The sequence below is a fragment of the Taudactylus pleione genome, unplaced genomic scaffold, assembly GCF_031769625.1.
Source record: "Taudactylus pleione unplaced genomic scaffold, aTauple2 ptg000909l, whole genome shotgun sequence".
In the NCBI taxonomy this organism is placed as follows: Eukaryota; Metazoa; Chordata; class Amphibia; order Anura; family Myobatrachidae; genus Taudactylus; species Taudactylus pleione.
This window is the reverse complement of record NW_028285310.1, coordinates 1,089,491-1,106,574: the sequence shown is the minus strand read 5'-3', so window position 1 is coordinate 1,106,574 and position 17,084 is coordinate 1,089,491.

Below are 17,084 nucleotides of genomic sequence, written 5' to 3'. Positions count from 1 at the left end.
GCCAAGCGTGCGCCTGTGTCATAAGTAAAGGGCCGGCTGGCTTGACCGTTAAAGGGTGCTGTAACCCCCAAAGTACACTCCAGTCCAAACCAAAAAAAAATTTATTTTCTGTGTTTGTGAATTGTGTGCGCAGTAGCCGCACGTGCATCAACAAAGTAGTGCCAAGCATGCGCCTGTGTCATAAGTAAAGGGCCGGCTGGCTTGACCGTTAAAGGGTGCTGTAACCCCCGAAAGTACACTTCAGTCCAAACCAAAAAAAAATTATTTTCTGTGTTTGTGAATTGTGTGCGCAGTAGCCGCACGTGCATCAACAAAGTAGTGCCAAGCGTGCGCCTGTGTCATAAGTAAAGGGCCGGCTGGCTTGACCGTTAAGGGTGCTGTAACCCCTGAGAGTACACTCCAGTCCAAACCAAAAAAAAAATTATTTTCTGTGTTTGTGAATTGTGTGCGCAGTAGCCGCACGTGCATCAACAAAGTAGTGCCAAGCGTGCGCCTGTGTCATAAGTAAAGGGCCAGCTGGCTTGACCGTTAAGGGTGCTGTAACCCCCGAAAGTACACTCCAGTCCAAACCAAAAAAAAAATTATTTTCTGTGTTTGTGAATTGTGTGCGCAGTAGCCGCACGTGCATCAACAAAGTAGTGCCAAGCGTGCACCTGTGTCATAAGTAAAGGGCCGGCTGGCTTGACCGTTAAAGGGTGCTGTAACCCCCGAAAGTACACTCCAGTCCAAACCAAAAAAAAATAATTTTCTGTGTTTGTGAATTGTGTGCGCAGTAGCCGCACGTGCATCAACAAAGTAGTGCCAAGCGTGCGCCTGTGTCATAAGTAAAGGGCCGGCTGGCTTGACCATTAAAGGGTGCTGTAACCCCCAAAGTACACTCCAGTCCAAACCAAAAAAAAAATTATTTTCTGTGTTTGTGAATTGTGTGCGCAGTAGCCGCACGTGCATCAACAAAGTAGTGCCAAGCGTGCACCTGTGTCATAAGTAAAGGGCCGGCTGGCTTGACCGTTAAAGGGTGCTGTAACCCCCGAAAGTACACTCCAGTCCAAACCAAAAAAAAATTATTTTCTGTGTTTGTGAATTGTGTGCGCAGTAGCCGCACGTGCATCAACAAAGTAGTGCCAAGCGTGCGCCTGTGTCATAAGTAAAGGGCCGGCTGGCTTGACCGTTAAAGGGTGCTGTAACCCCCAAAGTACACTCCAGTCCAAACCAAAAAAAAAATTATTTTCTGTGTTTGTGAATTGTGTGCGCAGTAGCCGCACGTGCATCAACAAAGTAGTGCCAAGCGTGCACCTGTGTCATAAGTAAAGGGCCGGCTGGCTTGACCGTTAAAGGGTGCTGTAACCCCCGAAAGTACACTCCAGTCCAAACCAAAAAAAAATGATTTTCTGTGTTTGTGAATTGTGTGCGCAGTAGCCGCACGTGCATCAACAAAGTAGTGCCAAGCGTGCGCCTGTGTCATAAGTAAAGGGCCGGCTGGCTTGACCGTTAAGGGTGCTGTAACCCCCGAGAGTACACTCCAGTCCAAACCAAAAAAAAAATTATTTTCTGTGTTTGTGAATTGTGTGCGCAGTAGCCGCACGTGCATCAACAAAGTAGTGCCAAGCGTGCGCCTGTGTCATAAGTAAAGGGCCGGCTGGCTTGACCGTTAAGGGTGCTGTAACCCCCGAAAGTACACTCCAGTCCAAACCTAAAAAAAAATAATTTTCTGTGTTTGTGAATTGTGTGCGCAGTAGCCGCACGTGCATCAACAAAGTAGTGCCAAGCGTGCGCCTGTGTCATAAGTAAAGGGCCGGCTGGCTTGACCGTTAAAGGGTGCTGTAACCCCCAAAGTACACTCCAGTCCAAACCAAAAAAAAAATTGTTTTCTGTGTTTGTGAATTGTGTGCGCAGTAGCCGCACGTGCATCAACAAAGTAGTGCCAAGCGTGCGCCTGTGTCATAAGTAAAGGGCCGGCTGGCTTGACCGTTAAAGGGTGCTGTAACCCCCGAAAGTACACTCCAGTCCAAACCAAAAAAAAATTATTTTCTGTGTTTGTGAATTGTGTGCGCAGTAGCCGCACGTGCATCAACAAAGTAGTGCCAAGCGTGCGCCTGTGTCATAAGTAAAGGGCCGGCTGGCTTGACCGTTAAAGGGTGCTGTAACCCCCAAAGTACACTCCAGTCCAAACCAAAAAAAAAATTATTTTCTGTGTTTGTGAATTGTGTGCGCAGTAGCTGCACGTGCATCAACAAAGTAGTGCCAAGCATGCGCCTGTGTCATAAGTAAAGGGCCGGCTGGCTTGACCGTTAAAGGGTGCTGTAACCCCCAAAGTACACTCCAGTCCAAACCAAAAAAAAAAATATTTTCTGTGTTTGTGAATTGTGTGCGCAGTAGCCGCACGTGCATCAACAAAGTAGTGCCAAGCGTGCGCCTGTGTCATAAGTAAAGGGCCGGCTGGCTTGACCGTTAAGGGTGCTGTAACCCCCGAAAGTACACTCCAGTCCAAACCAAAAAAAAAATTATTTTCTGTGTTTGTGAATTGTGTGCGCAGTAGCCGCACGTGCATCAACAAAGTAGTGCCAAGCGTGCGCCTGTGTCATAAGTAAAGGGCCGGCTGGCTTGACCGTTAAAGGGTGCTGTAACCCCCGAAAGTACACTCCAGTCCAAACCAAAAAAAAAATATTTTCTGTGTTTGTGAATTGTGTGCGCAGTAGCCGCACGTGCATCAACAAAGTAGTGCCAAGCGTGCGCCTGTGTCATAAGTAAAGGGCCGGCTGGCTTGACCGTTAAAGGGTGCTGTAACCCCCAAAGTACACTCCAGTCCAAACCAAAAAAAAAATTGTTTTCTGTGTTTGTGAATTGTGTGCGCAGTAGCCGCACGTGCATCAACAAAGTAGTGCCAAGCGTGCGCCTGTGTCATAAGTAAAGGGCCGGCTGGCTTGACCGTTAAAGGGTGCTGTAACCCCCGAAAGTACACTCCAGTCCAAACCAAAAAAAAATTATTTTCTGTGTTTGTGAATTGTGTGCGCAGTAGCCGCACGTGCATCAACAAAGTAGTGCCAAGCGTGCGCCTGTGTCATAAGTAAAGGGCCGGCTGGCTTGACCGTTAAAGGGTGCTGTAACCCCCAAAGTACACTCCAGTCCAAACCAAAAAAAAAATTATTTTCTGTGTTTGTGAATTGTGTGCGCAGTAGCCGCACGTGCATCAACAAAGTAGTGCCAAGCATGCGCCTGTGTCATAAGTAAAGGGCCGGCTGGCTTGACCGTTAAAGGGTGCTGTAACCCCCGAAAGTACACTTCAGTCCAAACCAAAAAAAAATTATTTTCTGTGTTTGTGAATTGTGTGCGCAGTAGCCGCACGTGCATCAACAAAGTAGTGCCAAGCGTGCGCCTGTGTCATAAGTAAAGGGCCGGCTGGCTTGACCGTTAAGGGTGCTGTAACCCCTGAGAGTACACTCCAGTCCAAACCAAAAAAAAAATTATTTTCTGTGTTTGTGAATTGTGTGCGCAGTAGCCGCACGTGCATCAACAAAGTAGTGCCAAGCGTGCGCCTGTGTCATAAGTAAAGGGCCAGCTGGCTTGACCGTTAAGGGTGCTGTAACCCCCGAAAGTACACTCCAGTCCAAACCAAAAAAAAAATTATTTTCTGTGTTTGTGAATTGTGTGCGCAGTAGCCGCACGTGCATCAACAAAGTAGTGCCAAGCGTGCACCTGTGTCATAAGTAAAGGGCCGGCTGGCTTGACCGTTAAAGGGTGCTGTAACCCCCGAAAGTACACTCCAGTCCGAACCAAAAAAAAATTATTTTCTGTGTTTGTGAATTGTGTGCGCAGTAGCCGCACGTGCATCAACAAAGTAGTGCCAAGCGTGCGCCTGTGTCATAAGTAAAGGGCCGGCTGGCTTGACCATTAAAGGGTGCTGTAACCCCCAAAGTACACTCCAGTCCAAACCAAAAAAAAAATTATTTTCTGTGTTTGTGAATTGTGTGCGCAGTAGCCGCACGTGCATCAACAAAGTAGTGCCAAGCGTGCGCCTGTGTCATAAGTAAAGGGCCGGCTGGCTTGACCGTTAAAGGGTGCTGTAACCCCCGAAAGTACACTCCAGTCCAAACCAAAAAAAAATTATTTTCTGTGTTTGTGAATTGTGTGCGCAGTAGCCGCACGTGCATCAACAAAGTAGTGCCAAGCGTGCGCCTGTGTCATAAGTAAAGGGCCGGCTGGCTTGACCGTTAAAGGGTGCTGTAACCCCCAAAGTACACTCCAGTCCAAACCAAAAAAAAAATTATTTTCTGTGTTTGTGAATTGTGTGCGCAGTAGCCGCACGTGCATCAACAAAGTAGTGCCAAGCGTGCACCTGTGTCATAAGTAAAGGGCCGGCTGGCTTGACCGTTAAAGGGTGCTGTAACCCCCGAAAGTACACTCCAGTCCAAACCAAAAAAAAATGATTTTCTGTGTTTGTGAATTGTGTGCGCAGTAGCCGCACGTGCATCAACAAAGTAGTGCCAAGCGTGCGCCTGTGTCATAAGTAAAGGGCCGGCTGGCTTGACCGTTAAGGGTGCTGTAACCCCCGAGAGTACACTCCAGTCAAAACCAAAAAAAAAATTATTTTCTGTGTTTGTGAATTGTGTGCGCAGTAGCCGCACGTGCATCAACAAAGTAGTGCCAAGCGTGCGCCTGTGTCATAAGTAAAGGGCCGGCTGGCTTGACCGTTAAGGGTGCTGTAACCCCCGAAAGTACACTCCAGTCCAAACCTAAAAAAAAATAATTTTCTGTGTTTGTGAATTGTGTGCGCAGTAGCCGCACGTGCATCAACAAAGTAGTGCCAAGCGTGCGCCTGTGTCATAAGTAAAGGGCCGGCTGGCTTGACCGTTAAAGGGTGCTGTAACCCCCAAAGTACACTCCAGTCCAAACCAAAAAAAAAATTATTTTCTGTGTTTGTGAATTGTGTGCGCAGTAGCCGCACGTGCATCAACAAAGTAGTGCCAAGAGTGCGCCTGTGTCATAAGTAAAGTGCCGGCTGGCTTGACCGTTAAAGGGTGCTGTAACCCCCGAAAGTACACTCCAGTCCAAACCAAAAAATAAATTATTTTCTGTGTTTAGCCGCACGTATATATCAAATCGATATAACATAAATAGAGGACCAAACTTTCTCCGATAAAAATAAAATAGAGAAAGATCAAGAACAACATTTTCTCCTAGTGCTGAAGCTGCTGCCACTAGTCATGACATAGACGATAACATGCCATCAACGTCGTCTGCCAAGGCCGATGCCCAATGTCATAGTAGAGGGCACATACAATCCCAAATGGCAAAGTTCAGGAAAATGACCTTGAAAAAGACATTTAAATCAGCTAAAGAGAAACGTAAACTTGCCAATATGCCATTTACGACACGGAGTGGCAAGGAACGGCTAAGGTCGATCCCTAGTATGTTCATGACTAGTGGTTCAGCTTCACATGACGATGGAAGCCCTCCTCCCACTAAAAAAATCAAAAGAGTTAAGCTGGCAAAAGCACAGCGAAGAACTGTGCTTTCTAAGAAGATATCACAAATCCCCAAGGAGAGTCCAAGTGTGGTGGTGGTTGCGATGCCTGACCTTCCCAGCATTGGACGGGAAGAGGTGGCTCTTTCCACCATTTGCACGCCCCCTGCAAGTGCTGAAAGGAGCACCCACAGTCCACTTGCTGATATGCAAATTGAAGATGTCACTGTTGAAGTACAACAGGATGAGGATACTGGTGTAGCTGGCGCTGAGGAGGAAGTTGGCGAGGAGGATTCTGATGGTGATGTGGTTTGTTTAAATCAGGCTCCGGGGGAGACAGTTGTTGTCCGTGGGATGAAAAAGCCCATCACGGTCATGCCTGGGCAGAAGACCAAACATTCCACCTCTTTGGTCTGGCAATATTTCTATCCAAATCCGGACAACAACTGTCTTGCCATATGTACCATATGTAAAGGTGAAATAAGTAGGGGTAGGGACGTCAACCACCTAGGAACATCCTCCCTTATACGGCACCTGCAGCGCGTTCATAAAAAGTTACTGTCAAGTTCAGAAACTTTGGCTAAGACCGTAAGCAGTCCAGGGACACCTAAATCCCGTTGTCCTGTTGTATCCAAGCGCCTGCAAACCACACCGTCAACTCCCTCCTCGTCAATTTCCTCCTTAGTCAGGATCGGAAGTAGTCCTGCAGGCCATGTCACTGGCATGACTGACTCTCCTATCCGGGATTCCTCTGGAGGATCCTGCATTGCTACGCCTACTGCTGCCGCTGCTGCTGTTGCTGCTGCTGGGAGTCGTTCATCATCCCAGAGAGGAAGTAGGAACACCACTACTTTTACTAAACAATTGACCCTCCAACAGTCCTTAGCGAGGAGGATGAAGTACGACAGCAGTCATCCTGAAGCAAAACGTATAACTGAGGCCTTGACTGCTATGTTGGTGTTAGACGTGCGTCCGGTATCCGCCATTAGTGCAGTGGGATTTAGACAATTGATGGAGGTAGTGTGTCCCCGGTTCCAAATCCCGTCTAGATTCCACTTCACTAGGCAGGCGATACCGAGACTGTACAGAAACGTCAGAAAAAGTGTCCTCAGTGTCCTGAAAAATGCCGTTGTACACAATGTCCACTTAACCACGGACATGTGGACAAGTGGAACAGGGCAGACTATGGACTATATGACTGTGACAGCCCACTGGGTAGATGTATCACCTTACGCAGCAACAGCAGCAGCGTCACCAGTAGCAGCATCTCAGAAACGCCAGCTCGTTACAAGGCAGGCTACGCTGTGTATCACCGGTTTCAGTAAGAGGCACACCACCGACAACCTCTTAGAGAAACTGAGGGAAATCATCGCCCAGTGGCTTACCCCACTTAGACTCTCCTGGGGATTTGTGATATCTGACAACGCCACCAATATTGTGCGGGCATTACATCTGGGCAAATTCCAGCATGTCCCATGTTTTGCTCACACAATAAACTTGGTGGTGCAGAATTTTCTGAAAAGCGACAGGGGCGTGCAGGAGATGCTTTGGGTGGCCCTAAAAATTTCTGGCCACTTTCGCCATTCAGCGACTGCGTGCCGAAGACTGGAGCGCCAGCAAACACTCTTGAACCTGCCCCGCCATCACCTGAAGCAAGAGGTTGTGACGCGGTGGAACTCAACCCTCTATATGCTTCAGAGGATGGAGGAGCAGCAAAAGGCCATACAAGCCTATACATCCACCTATGACATAGGCAAAGGAGGGGGTATGCACCTGACTCAAGCGCAGTGGAGAATGATTTCCGTGTTGTGCAAGGTTCTCCAGCCCTTCGAACTTGCCACACGTGAAGTCAGTTCAGACACAGCCAGCTTGAGTCAGGTCATTCCCCTCATCAGGCTTTTGCAGAAGCAGCTGGAGAAAGTGAAGGAGGAGCTAAGACGGAGCGATTCCGCTCGGCATGTGGGACTTGTGGATGAAGCCCTTCATTCGCTTTGCCAGGATTCCAGGGTGGTCAATCTGTTGAAATCAGACCACTACATTTTGGCCACCGTGCTTGATCCTAGGTTTAAAGCCTATGTGGTGTCTCTCTTTCCGGCCGACACAAGCCTGCAGAGGTGCAAAGACCTGCTGGTGAACACACTGTCAGCTGAAGCGGAACGTGACACGTCAACGGCTCCTTCTTCATTTTCTCCCGCAACTGGGGCTGCCAGGAAAAAACTTAGGTATCCTAAGCAACCCGCTGGCGGTGATGCAGGGCAGGCAGGACCAAGTTTGGACATCTGGTCCGGACTGAAGGACCTGGCAACAATTTCTGACATGTCTACTGTCACTGCATATGATACTGTCACCATTGACAGAATGGTGGAGGATTACATCGGTGACAGCATCCAAGTAGGCATGTCAGACAGTCCATACCTGTACTGGCAGGAAAAAGAGGCAATTTGGAGGCCCCTGTATAAGCTGGCTCTATTTTACCTGAGTTGCCCCCCCTCCAGTGTGTACTCCGAAAGAGTGTTTAGTGCAGCCGGGAACCTTGTCAGCGAAAGGCATAGGAGGTTGCTTCCACAGAATGTGGAGAAGATGATGTTCATCAAAATGAATTATCAGCTCTTCCAGGGAGACCAGCCTCCAGAAGGTACAGAGGGACCTGTGGTGGTGGATTCAAGTGGGGACGAGTTAATACTTTGTGAGGATGAGGATGTACACACTGAAGAGGGTGAGGAATCGGTGGATGAGGAGGATGAGGATGACATCTTGCCTCCGTAGAGCCAGTTTGTGCAGGGACACATTAATTGCCAGCTTGTTTTGTGGGGGCCCAAACGAACCAATCATTTCAGCCACAGTTGTGTGGCAGACCCTGGCGCTGAAATGATTGATTTGTTAAAGTGTGCATGTCCTGTTTATACAACATAAGGGTGGGTGGGAGGGCCCAAGGACAATTCCATCTTGCACTTCTTTTTTTTCTTTGCATTATGTACAGTTTGGGGCCTAGTTTTTCTAACTGCCATCCTGTCTGCCACTGCAGTGTCACTCCTAGATGGGTCACGTGTTTGTGCCGCCCACTCGTGTCGCTTAGCATAGTCATCCAGCTACCTCGGTGCAACCTTTTGGACATGAAAACACTATTGTGAGGTGTGAGGTGTTCAGAATAGACTGGAAATGAGTGGAAATTAAGGTTATTGAGGTTAATAATAGCATAGGAGCAGAGAAACCAACAAATTCTGTGATTTTAGCTGTTTTTATGCTTTTAAAAAAAAAATACAGATCCAAAACACAAAACCCAGAACCCAAAACACGGAAGGGTGGTTTTGGCAAAACCAATCCAGATCCAAAACACGAAGAAAGATCCAGATCCAAAACCAAAACACAAAACACGAAAAGTGGCCGGTGCACACCCCTACTATAAATATGATTAGAATAATACAAATAAGAATATTATAAATATCTTCTAATTTTTATAGTCAAAAACTCTGGAGTATACCCAAGTATGACAGGAAACACTTTGCCTCACCTGACTCATCTCACCGCACATAATTGAATACAGTATATGTAAATATATACAAATATACATATATATATATATATATATCACTCGTCTTTGCTGCAGTTGTGCCAAACAGCCTCTTTTGACGCACCTGGTCCCGTGAGACTCTGCTAGCGACTGGAGTCTTTTTTTACAGAAAATGCGTCTGAGTCGCAATGCAATGCGGCTAGGACGCACCAGGAGACAATGCTGATTTGATATGTGACACTTGTAGACTATATCTGTGTGCGAAGCTAGCAGAGTTGCATAGGATCTGGCTGCTCTCTCATGCCAGGCATATCGTGCTGCATGGTGTACAGTATTGAGGCTAGATGAGAAAGTACTCATCTGTGTATGTCCTTATTTATCCATGACTATGCTTTGCCAGCATTTTTTTGTACATATTTCATGCGTGGAGGTCTGATGATATGGATGATCAACATCCTGAGGTACACTTAACAGCTTTGCCACATGGGGCAGTCTGAAGAGCATTATTTTTTTATTATTACTAGTGTATCGGACCCAGGTCGCCTTGGTCTCCCCTCTGCTCTGCCCCCCACTCTGTCCCACCCCCTCCTCACTGCATATTCATACCTCTTCCCGATGCAGAGTGGCCCTTGGTGCTTGGTGCAGTGGGAACCGTTGGAGGGATGGCATGCGTCTCCTTGCTCCCACTGTGCATGCATGCAGGAGACAGGACATATCTTGGAAGAGTACTGGAGGTGTGTCCTCATACCCCCAGCGTAATTATGCATCTCCTAGATACTCTGCCATGGGTAGTGCAGCATACATTTTCCTAAATATTGCATCTTAGTTGCATTTTAGCCACATACAAAGCATCTCAGTGTACCAGGAGCTAGTTTGCTATTTTTTTTGTTGCAAAAGAATTGGTATAACATATGTACAAAGTTGCAGATTAGGCATAAAGAAACGTGGTGGTAGGAATAGCCGCAGCTGCTCATATCAGAACCATTTTCATATAGATTTGCAATTTATTTGCACACAGAAGTACAAGTACCGCAAGCCTCAGTGGTCCATGTACATTTGTAATGTAGCTTTGAAGCTTCTTGACACTTTAGAGGTGTCAATTCTTTTTATTATTATTATTACTTTTTTTGCACCACTAAAATGAAAGAAGTGACAAAACTACATGGCAAGCTAGAAGGTGAATGAGGACAAATCTGTATATTGTTTTTCCAGTATATTATGCAACTTCCTTACAAACGGTGATGCTTTTTCTAAAATCCACATACTAATAGATTAATAATGTAAACTGTTTTTTTTTTCATTTCTAAGTGTTTTAGATATTACACAAAACCTTACATTGCAATAGAAGCCAGACCCACTTTTTTTTTGTATCTGCGCGATCACTGAACATCTCTTTTGCGTCTTTTCTTTTATACAGATTCACTGTACCTGAGTCACACCCTGAATACAAGTGTCACGCCTGAAATTAACCAGTGCAGTCTCATGAAGCGGTTTTGTTGCATTGCGTTGCTACTAAGACACATATTCTAGAGAAAACGATGTAAAAAATACGCTCTGCCCAAGTCTAGTTACACAGGACCTGGCACCTAGAAGGGCTGTTTGGCGCGAATACGGAAATAGGACACATCTGCAGACTAACAATTAGAGTGAGACATGTCTCCCAGCCATTGTGAATTCCAAAGGCTTGTAACCTGTATGAAAGGCCTGAAGTAAAATAAAAAATTAAGTAGGACAAACAAACTCTACTCCATATGATGGCTGAGGGGACCTCATGTAGCTCACCTGGAGCAAACAGATATAATGGCCATCTTATACAATCCAATGTTTAGCAGGCTAAAGATGTGTCCACATACATCTATCCTCCGTGAGCTACAAGTCGCGTTACACATAACACGTTGAGTACAGTGTGACTCTGCAGCACCGAGCGTCTTTCTGTGTGACTTTTTCCCTTCAGATATATCTTAATAACACAGCGTTGTGAATAGGACGATATGCGGCATGTCTATATTCTGTGTGCAGCTGCGGGTGTATCTGCATGTGAAATGCTACATTATAGTATCAGCGGCTGTGTAATGTAGCATTACACCCGCAGCCGCACACAGAATATAGGAATGCCGCATATCGTTTTAATCAGCAGAAGCTGTGTGTGTGTCCTAATTACATCGCTATGCGATTATGGTGCAAGGAAAAAGTCGAACAAAAGATGGTCTGTGCTACCGAGTCATGCCACAGCATGGCGTGACTAGAAGGGCTGTTTAACGTGCAAGGAGGCTAGATGTATGAGAAAACATCTGTATATTTTAAGAAGTAAAACTCTATTACTGATCCACTATGCTGTGAACATCCCTAAATAAACAGTAATAAAAATGCACACACTTCATGAACAGCTACAGTATATTCTTTAACATACTGTATCAGCCAAATCCATCCCTTTATTGTTTGTGCTTCATTTACCCCATGTCACTTGTCATAGGGAACTTACTGCCTATTGCGGTTTCTGGTATTGTCTGTAGTGCTCATGAGGTTCTCAGGAAAAGACAGCGAGATTTATGAGAGTGATTCCAAAGTTCATGTTTGCTTGCTGGTATTTGGAGTCCTCTATGGTCTCATTTCATGGATTGTGATAGCACAACACCACTCTAGAGCCAACAGAAATAATTCTCATTAATCACAAGTCCAAAGCGCTCATGTCATAAGTAGTCTGAATCAATGTTCCCTATCTCTGACTTTTCCTTACGGTGGTGTTCATTCAGTGGTCCCACTACCCCCACCTTTAAATATTCATTGACAGTCATGTATAGTGCTGTGCGATCATGCTAAATTTTAGGATCACTATACTGGACATGCACTAAATATATTTGCAGAACATGGTCCGCAAAAAATAAATGATTTGTTTTCAGAAAAGAAATAATGAGAGTTTGGGAAGAGTTTATTTTGTAGTAGCCAAGTTTTATTATGTGTAAAAATAAAAATATTTTATTATATAAGGGGCATATTCAATTAATGCCAGATTAGCAAAAATCCTGCTCCTGCAAGTTTTTTGCTATTCAATTGTTTTTTTTAATTGTTGCAGCCCCAGAGCACAACCAATTTTTCCTAAAGTCCATATTTTTAGGAGAAAATGGTCGGGAAATGCTCTGGAACCTCTGCGGCACCTCGCCTAGTGATAAATTAAGCAATTGAAAGTTTCCAATTAGCTTAATAAGTCCTTAATTACTAACCTTCCGCAGCGCTGCCTCCTCATCCAGGTCTCTTGTCTGGTGTCAGACACAGCTTCCATGGACTGGCTGGGCACAGGACATGTACGTATTACCCCTGCACCCCCTCACAAACACAACTACACTACTTCTCAACTGGCACCCCCTCCCCACTAACACTACCGCCGCAACCCTGCACCCCTCTTCCCACAGAGACTACACTTGCCTTCTCTAGTCGAGTTCCTTCTTCATGCAGGGAGAGCAGGAGCCGATCCTGCGGTAGGAGGATGCAGCAGCTGGGCACACAGGACAGCGGAGCATCTACAGCAGGTGAGTTCCTCTTTTCTTCTTTCTCGCACCACAGGGTTTTAACGCAGAAAACACTGCATGCTTTGTTTAATTGGATACTATGGGTAACAGGAGCACGCATACCCGCGGTAATCCAAAATTGGTTGCAAGGTCTGTGTAATTTTGTACGTGAAAAAACCTTGCAGCAAACTGAATATGCCAATAAATGTTATTTATTCCTTAACAAATTATTTTGAAGAACTCAGGATAACAATGATAGCATAGCTTAATTTATAATTGTATCTATATTAAAGAAAACAAATGACTTTAGATCTTACATGTAAGTCATAATTGCCTACTTTTGAGAAAGCATTTCAGGGAGATTATGAAAGCAACACCTATGAGCTCGGCGGTAAAGTGGGCGTGTACTGCTACATCTGAGAGGCGTGTCATAAAATTGACTTACATCCAAATGTAAATGAGCCCCAAAGCAGTTAGTAAGATCTATTTGTTGATGAAAACACAATGATACTTTTCAGAAAATGCATGTAGCCATAGGGATCAATGTGCCTTATACCCAATGCAGGGAAATTATACTAATGATCACATTTGAATGTATATATCTCTGTTTTGTTTTTAATATAACAGCTTCATAATGGGGGTAAGGTGCAATCAGGGAGATTGGCAGACTCTTCAGGGAGACAGAGATAGCTGCTATTTCAGGGAGTCTCCCTGACAATCAGGGAGGATTGGCAATTATTGGTAGCCATACATCAGACACTGGATTTTGCGATCCGGCGATGCGATGGGAAGTGCCGGCGTTTCCGGGTGGAAATGCCGACCTCCCACCATCGATGTTCTGCGATCCGTCGCCGGATCGCAGACATTTTCCATGTTAAATGTCGGCGATTTGACGATCGCAATAATTTTTTGATCGCGATCATCAAATCAAGAAAATCCAACATTTTGGATTTCTGTGATCCCACGATGCCGGGTTGCCGCATCGCGGGATCGCGGCAATCCATCGCTGATGGATGGGCCCCATATGATGTAAGTGAAAGATAGTTGTGGAGAGAGTAAGGTCTTCTATACGCTCCAGCTGTTCATGCTCTTATGTGGAGGATAATTTGGGAGGGAGAGGGCAGTATTTCAGCACATTATTCATACCACTATTGGCCTCTCAAATTTCCTGATTGGAAATATATGACAAAGTAGGCACAGCTGTGGCCCACTAAAACAATACACCCAAGTCACAAGCATGAGACTGCGCCTCTTTTCGGGTTGACTGCATACCTTTGGGCAACTTCTCATCTACTAAAGCCCACTAAAACAATACACCCAAGTCACAAGCATGAGACTGCGCCCCTTTTTGGGTAGACTGCACCCCTTTGGGCAACTTCTCATCTACTAAAGTCAAAAACGCACTATAACAAATGCTGCACAAAATCTAAAACTTCACTCAAACCAAAATATGCTCTATAACATTCAGTTTATTGTACAGCAAACAGGTCCAGATTTATATTTTGCCCTATAGGTCATTTGTGTTTTTATTTGTGCAGACCCACTGATTTTACAGTGTAAATCCTCAACACATCCCATTTCGATAAATGATTAATCCCTAATTAAGAAAATAATTAACCGTTCATAATATAGGAATAATAAACTATCCAAAATAACAATATTTCAGCATGATGATGTGTATATATCAAGTCAATATAAGGCCAATTCATATGTTACATGCTGCTGGTGCTACAGGCTAATGTCACAATGTATTACTGAGCCTAGTCACTATGACATCCTACATGTTACTCACATATGTGCTGAGCTGCTGGCTTGGGACTCACATCTTACAGGTAGTTGGAGACGAGAAGTATTTGTGAGAAATGGCAGACTTCATTAGCCAATGTTGTAGACAGACAGATGACAAAGATGGTCAAAAGCCTGAAACCTGTTCAAGGAACAAAGCCACGGATGATGAGGATTATCTTCTCTAGTTTGGAGACGAGACAGATTACCCCAAATGCTCTCTAGGAAACGTCATTACCAGTCAACCAATATTCAAAAATCACTTGGATTCAAAGCTGTCTAGCATTGGTGATGGAGAAAAGCAGGAGGGGGCTGTTATAGAAAATAGAGAAAAAAGCTGAAAATTACATGATCTATAAATGGGTAACAAAACTTGTCACCTATACACAGGACAGACCTGTAGACGAGGAAGGGAAACTTAGCAAAATGCTTTATTTAGTGGCTTCTGATGAAGCCACTAAAATAAAGAGGTGGAAATAATTCTGTTTTAATTAATTAATAAGTTTGCAGCGCTTCTGTTTAGTTATTTATCTTATTTCTGGACTGGGGCCCTGATTCAGAGCCGGACGCTCTGACAGTGCGCTCGCTCTGAATCAGGGCCGTCCCTCCTTCATTTTGGAGTGGCCTCCTGGCCGCTCGCATAGCTGTGGGTGACCACCCACAACTATAGCAAGCGGCCAAAATGATGGTCACGATGGTCAAGACCTTCGCGACCATTGGGCTTGCGATGAGACCCTGCGGTAGGGTCTCACTGACGCAAGCCCAGGAGTGCTTTTTGCTCTAGTCAGTGGGAGTGCTGATGTCAGTGGGCCCGGCCCCAGACGGTAGGCATTCCCTAAGGAACGCCTCCGTCTGGGCAGCCACGCCCCCGACACGCCCACCAAAGGGAGCATGCTGTCAATCACCATCGACAGCACACCCCCTTTGGTGCGAGACCCATAATGACGGCTTGGCCGTCGTTATTCGGGTCTCGCGCATGCGCACGACGGAGCAGCCTCCGTCTTGTGCATGCGCACTAGGGCAACATCGACCTGCTTGCGAGCGCTCAGCGGAGCAGACCCTTCTGCATAATGTTATTTTTGCATATACAAGTAATTGTGTTTTTTAGTGAACGCATTTTATGTCTGTGAATTTGGAGGCAAATAGTGTTATACATTTATTGGCATTGATCACTATGATGCAGTGAGAAATTGCAATACAAATGCTAAAACTGAACAAAAATAATTTTTCGCTCTGTTTAATGAAATATTGTATTTCATACGGTGTAATATACCCTCTACTTTATATTACTGTGGATGATAAAAGTCAGAGGGCCTGATTCAGAGCCGCTCGTAAGTGGCCGCTCGTTCGCTCCGAGCGATGTTCGCACAACTGCGCATGCGTATGGGTTGTAATGCGCATGCGCCAACCAGTCAGTGTGATCGGAAATCGAGCTCTCGCCAAATAGCGAGTGCCTGCTAATTTGAATGACAGGATGAGGCGTTTGTGGGTGGTAACAGGGGAAGGTGCTTGAAAACGGGGAGTGGAGATCCGAACGCAGGCGTGCCAAACGGTCAAAACGGGCGTTTTAAGGGTGTGCATAATTAACAAAGCAGCGTCATCGACCACGTCACTTGGTTGTTTCTTAGCCTGAACTGTTCGCATGATTGCGGTAGGAAAATCCAACCCAAGCACTGCGAGCAGTTCAGATGCCTTTCGATGTACTCGATTAATCAAATAAATAGCGGAGATGATGTATGATGCGAGTGGCCAGGGGGGCGTTTTAAAAAAATAGCGAGCGCATGTTTCGTTCGCTCGCTCAGACATGGAGGCGTCAACAGACCGCAAAGAGCGAGCGCTCAATTTAAATAGCCGGCCCCTTTTTCTGACCGAGCGAGCGCAAATAGCGAGCGGCTCTGAATCAGGCCCAGAGTTTGTTGACCTGTGTGTAAGACTAAGCCTACAGCCTTGTACATTTATATGGTTGCTCAAGTCCTCGGCTCTTTATATTATTATAAAAATATATTAGTACTTTAAATTATATGTAGAGAATTCCTCAGTAGCTTTTTAAACATAGATTGTGCTTTAGTTTATACTTTACAATGTGGCTATTTCATCCTATTCACACAAAGTCATTATCAAGACACATATTACAATTTACAAAATTTTAAACTGCTTTGTAACATTACCGGATGGCTACTGCTGACACCAAAACTGCCAAACCAATGCTATTGCTCCTACATTATACTAGAGGTCACACTACACCACCAAACACAAATCAAACCAAGCAAGAAGAGAGAAAAGTGTCGGAACTAATCAGCCGGATGTTTTACAGTGTCACAGAAAACTAACTGCAGCTGACCTCAGGAGAATTATGTAAGGTGGCCATATACAGTGATGAGGGTGGCTAATGAGGTTGTTTATGACCAAAATAGGTCAACACCGCAGTGTATATGGCTGATTAGGAGACAATCCTATCCAACCAAAATACAATCAGAATGGATCAGTTCAACAGGATGGAAATTCCAGTCAGACAATGATGCATGTCGGTGTATGTATGCATCACTGGTCTAACATCAAATAAGCAAATGATTCATGTATAAGTGGATATAGTCTCACAACCAGGTAAACCCACAAGATATGTGGCAGATTTTAACAAATAAGGCAAACATGAGATTTTCTTACCTTACTATAGGTGACCTGGAAACGTGACCTCTTTGGGGTCCTGCGAGTCGAGTTTGAGAACCATTGCCCTTGTCATAGGGAACTTATTACCTATTGTGGTTTCTGGAGTTTTCTGTAGTGTTCAAGAGCTTCCCAGTAAAAGACAGCGCAAGGGAGA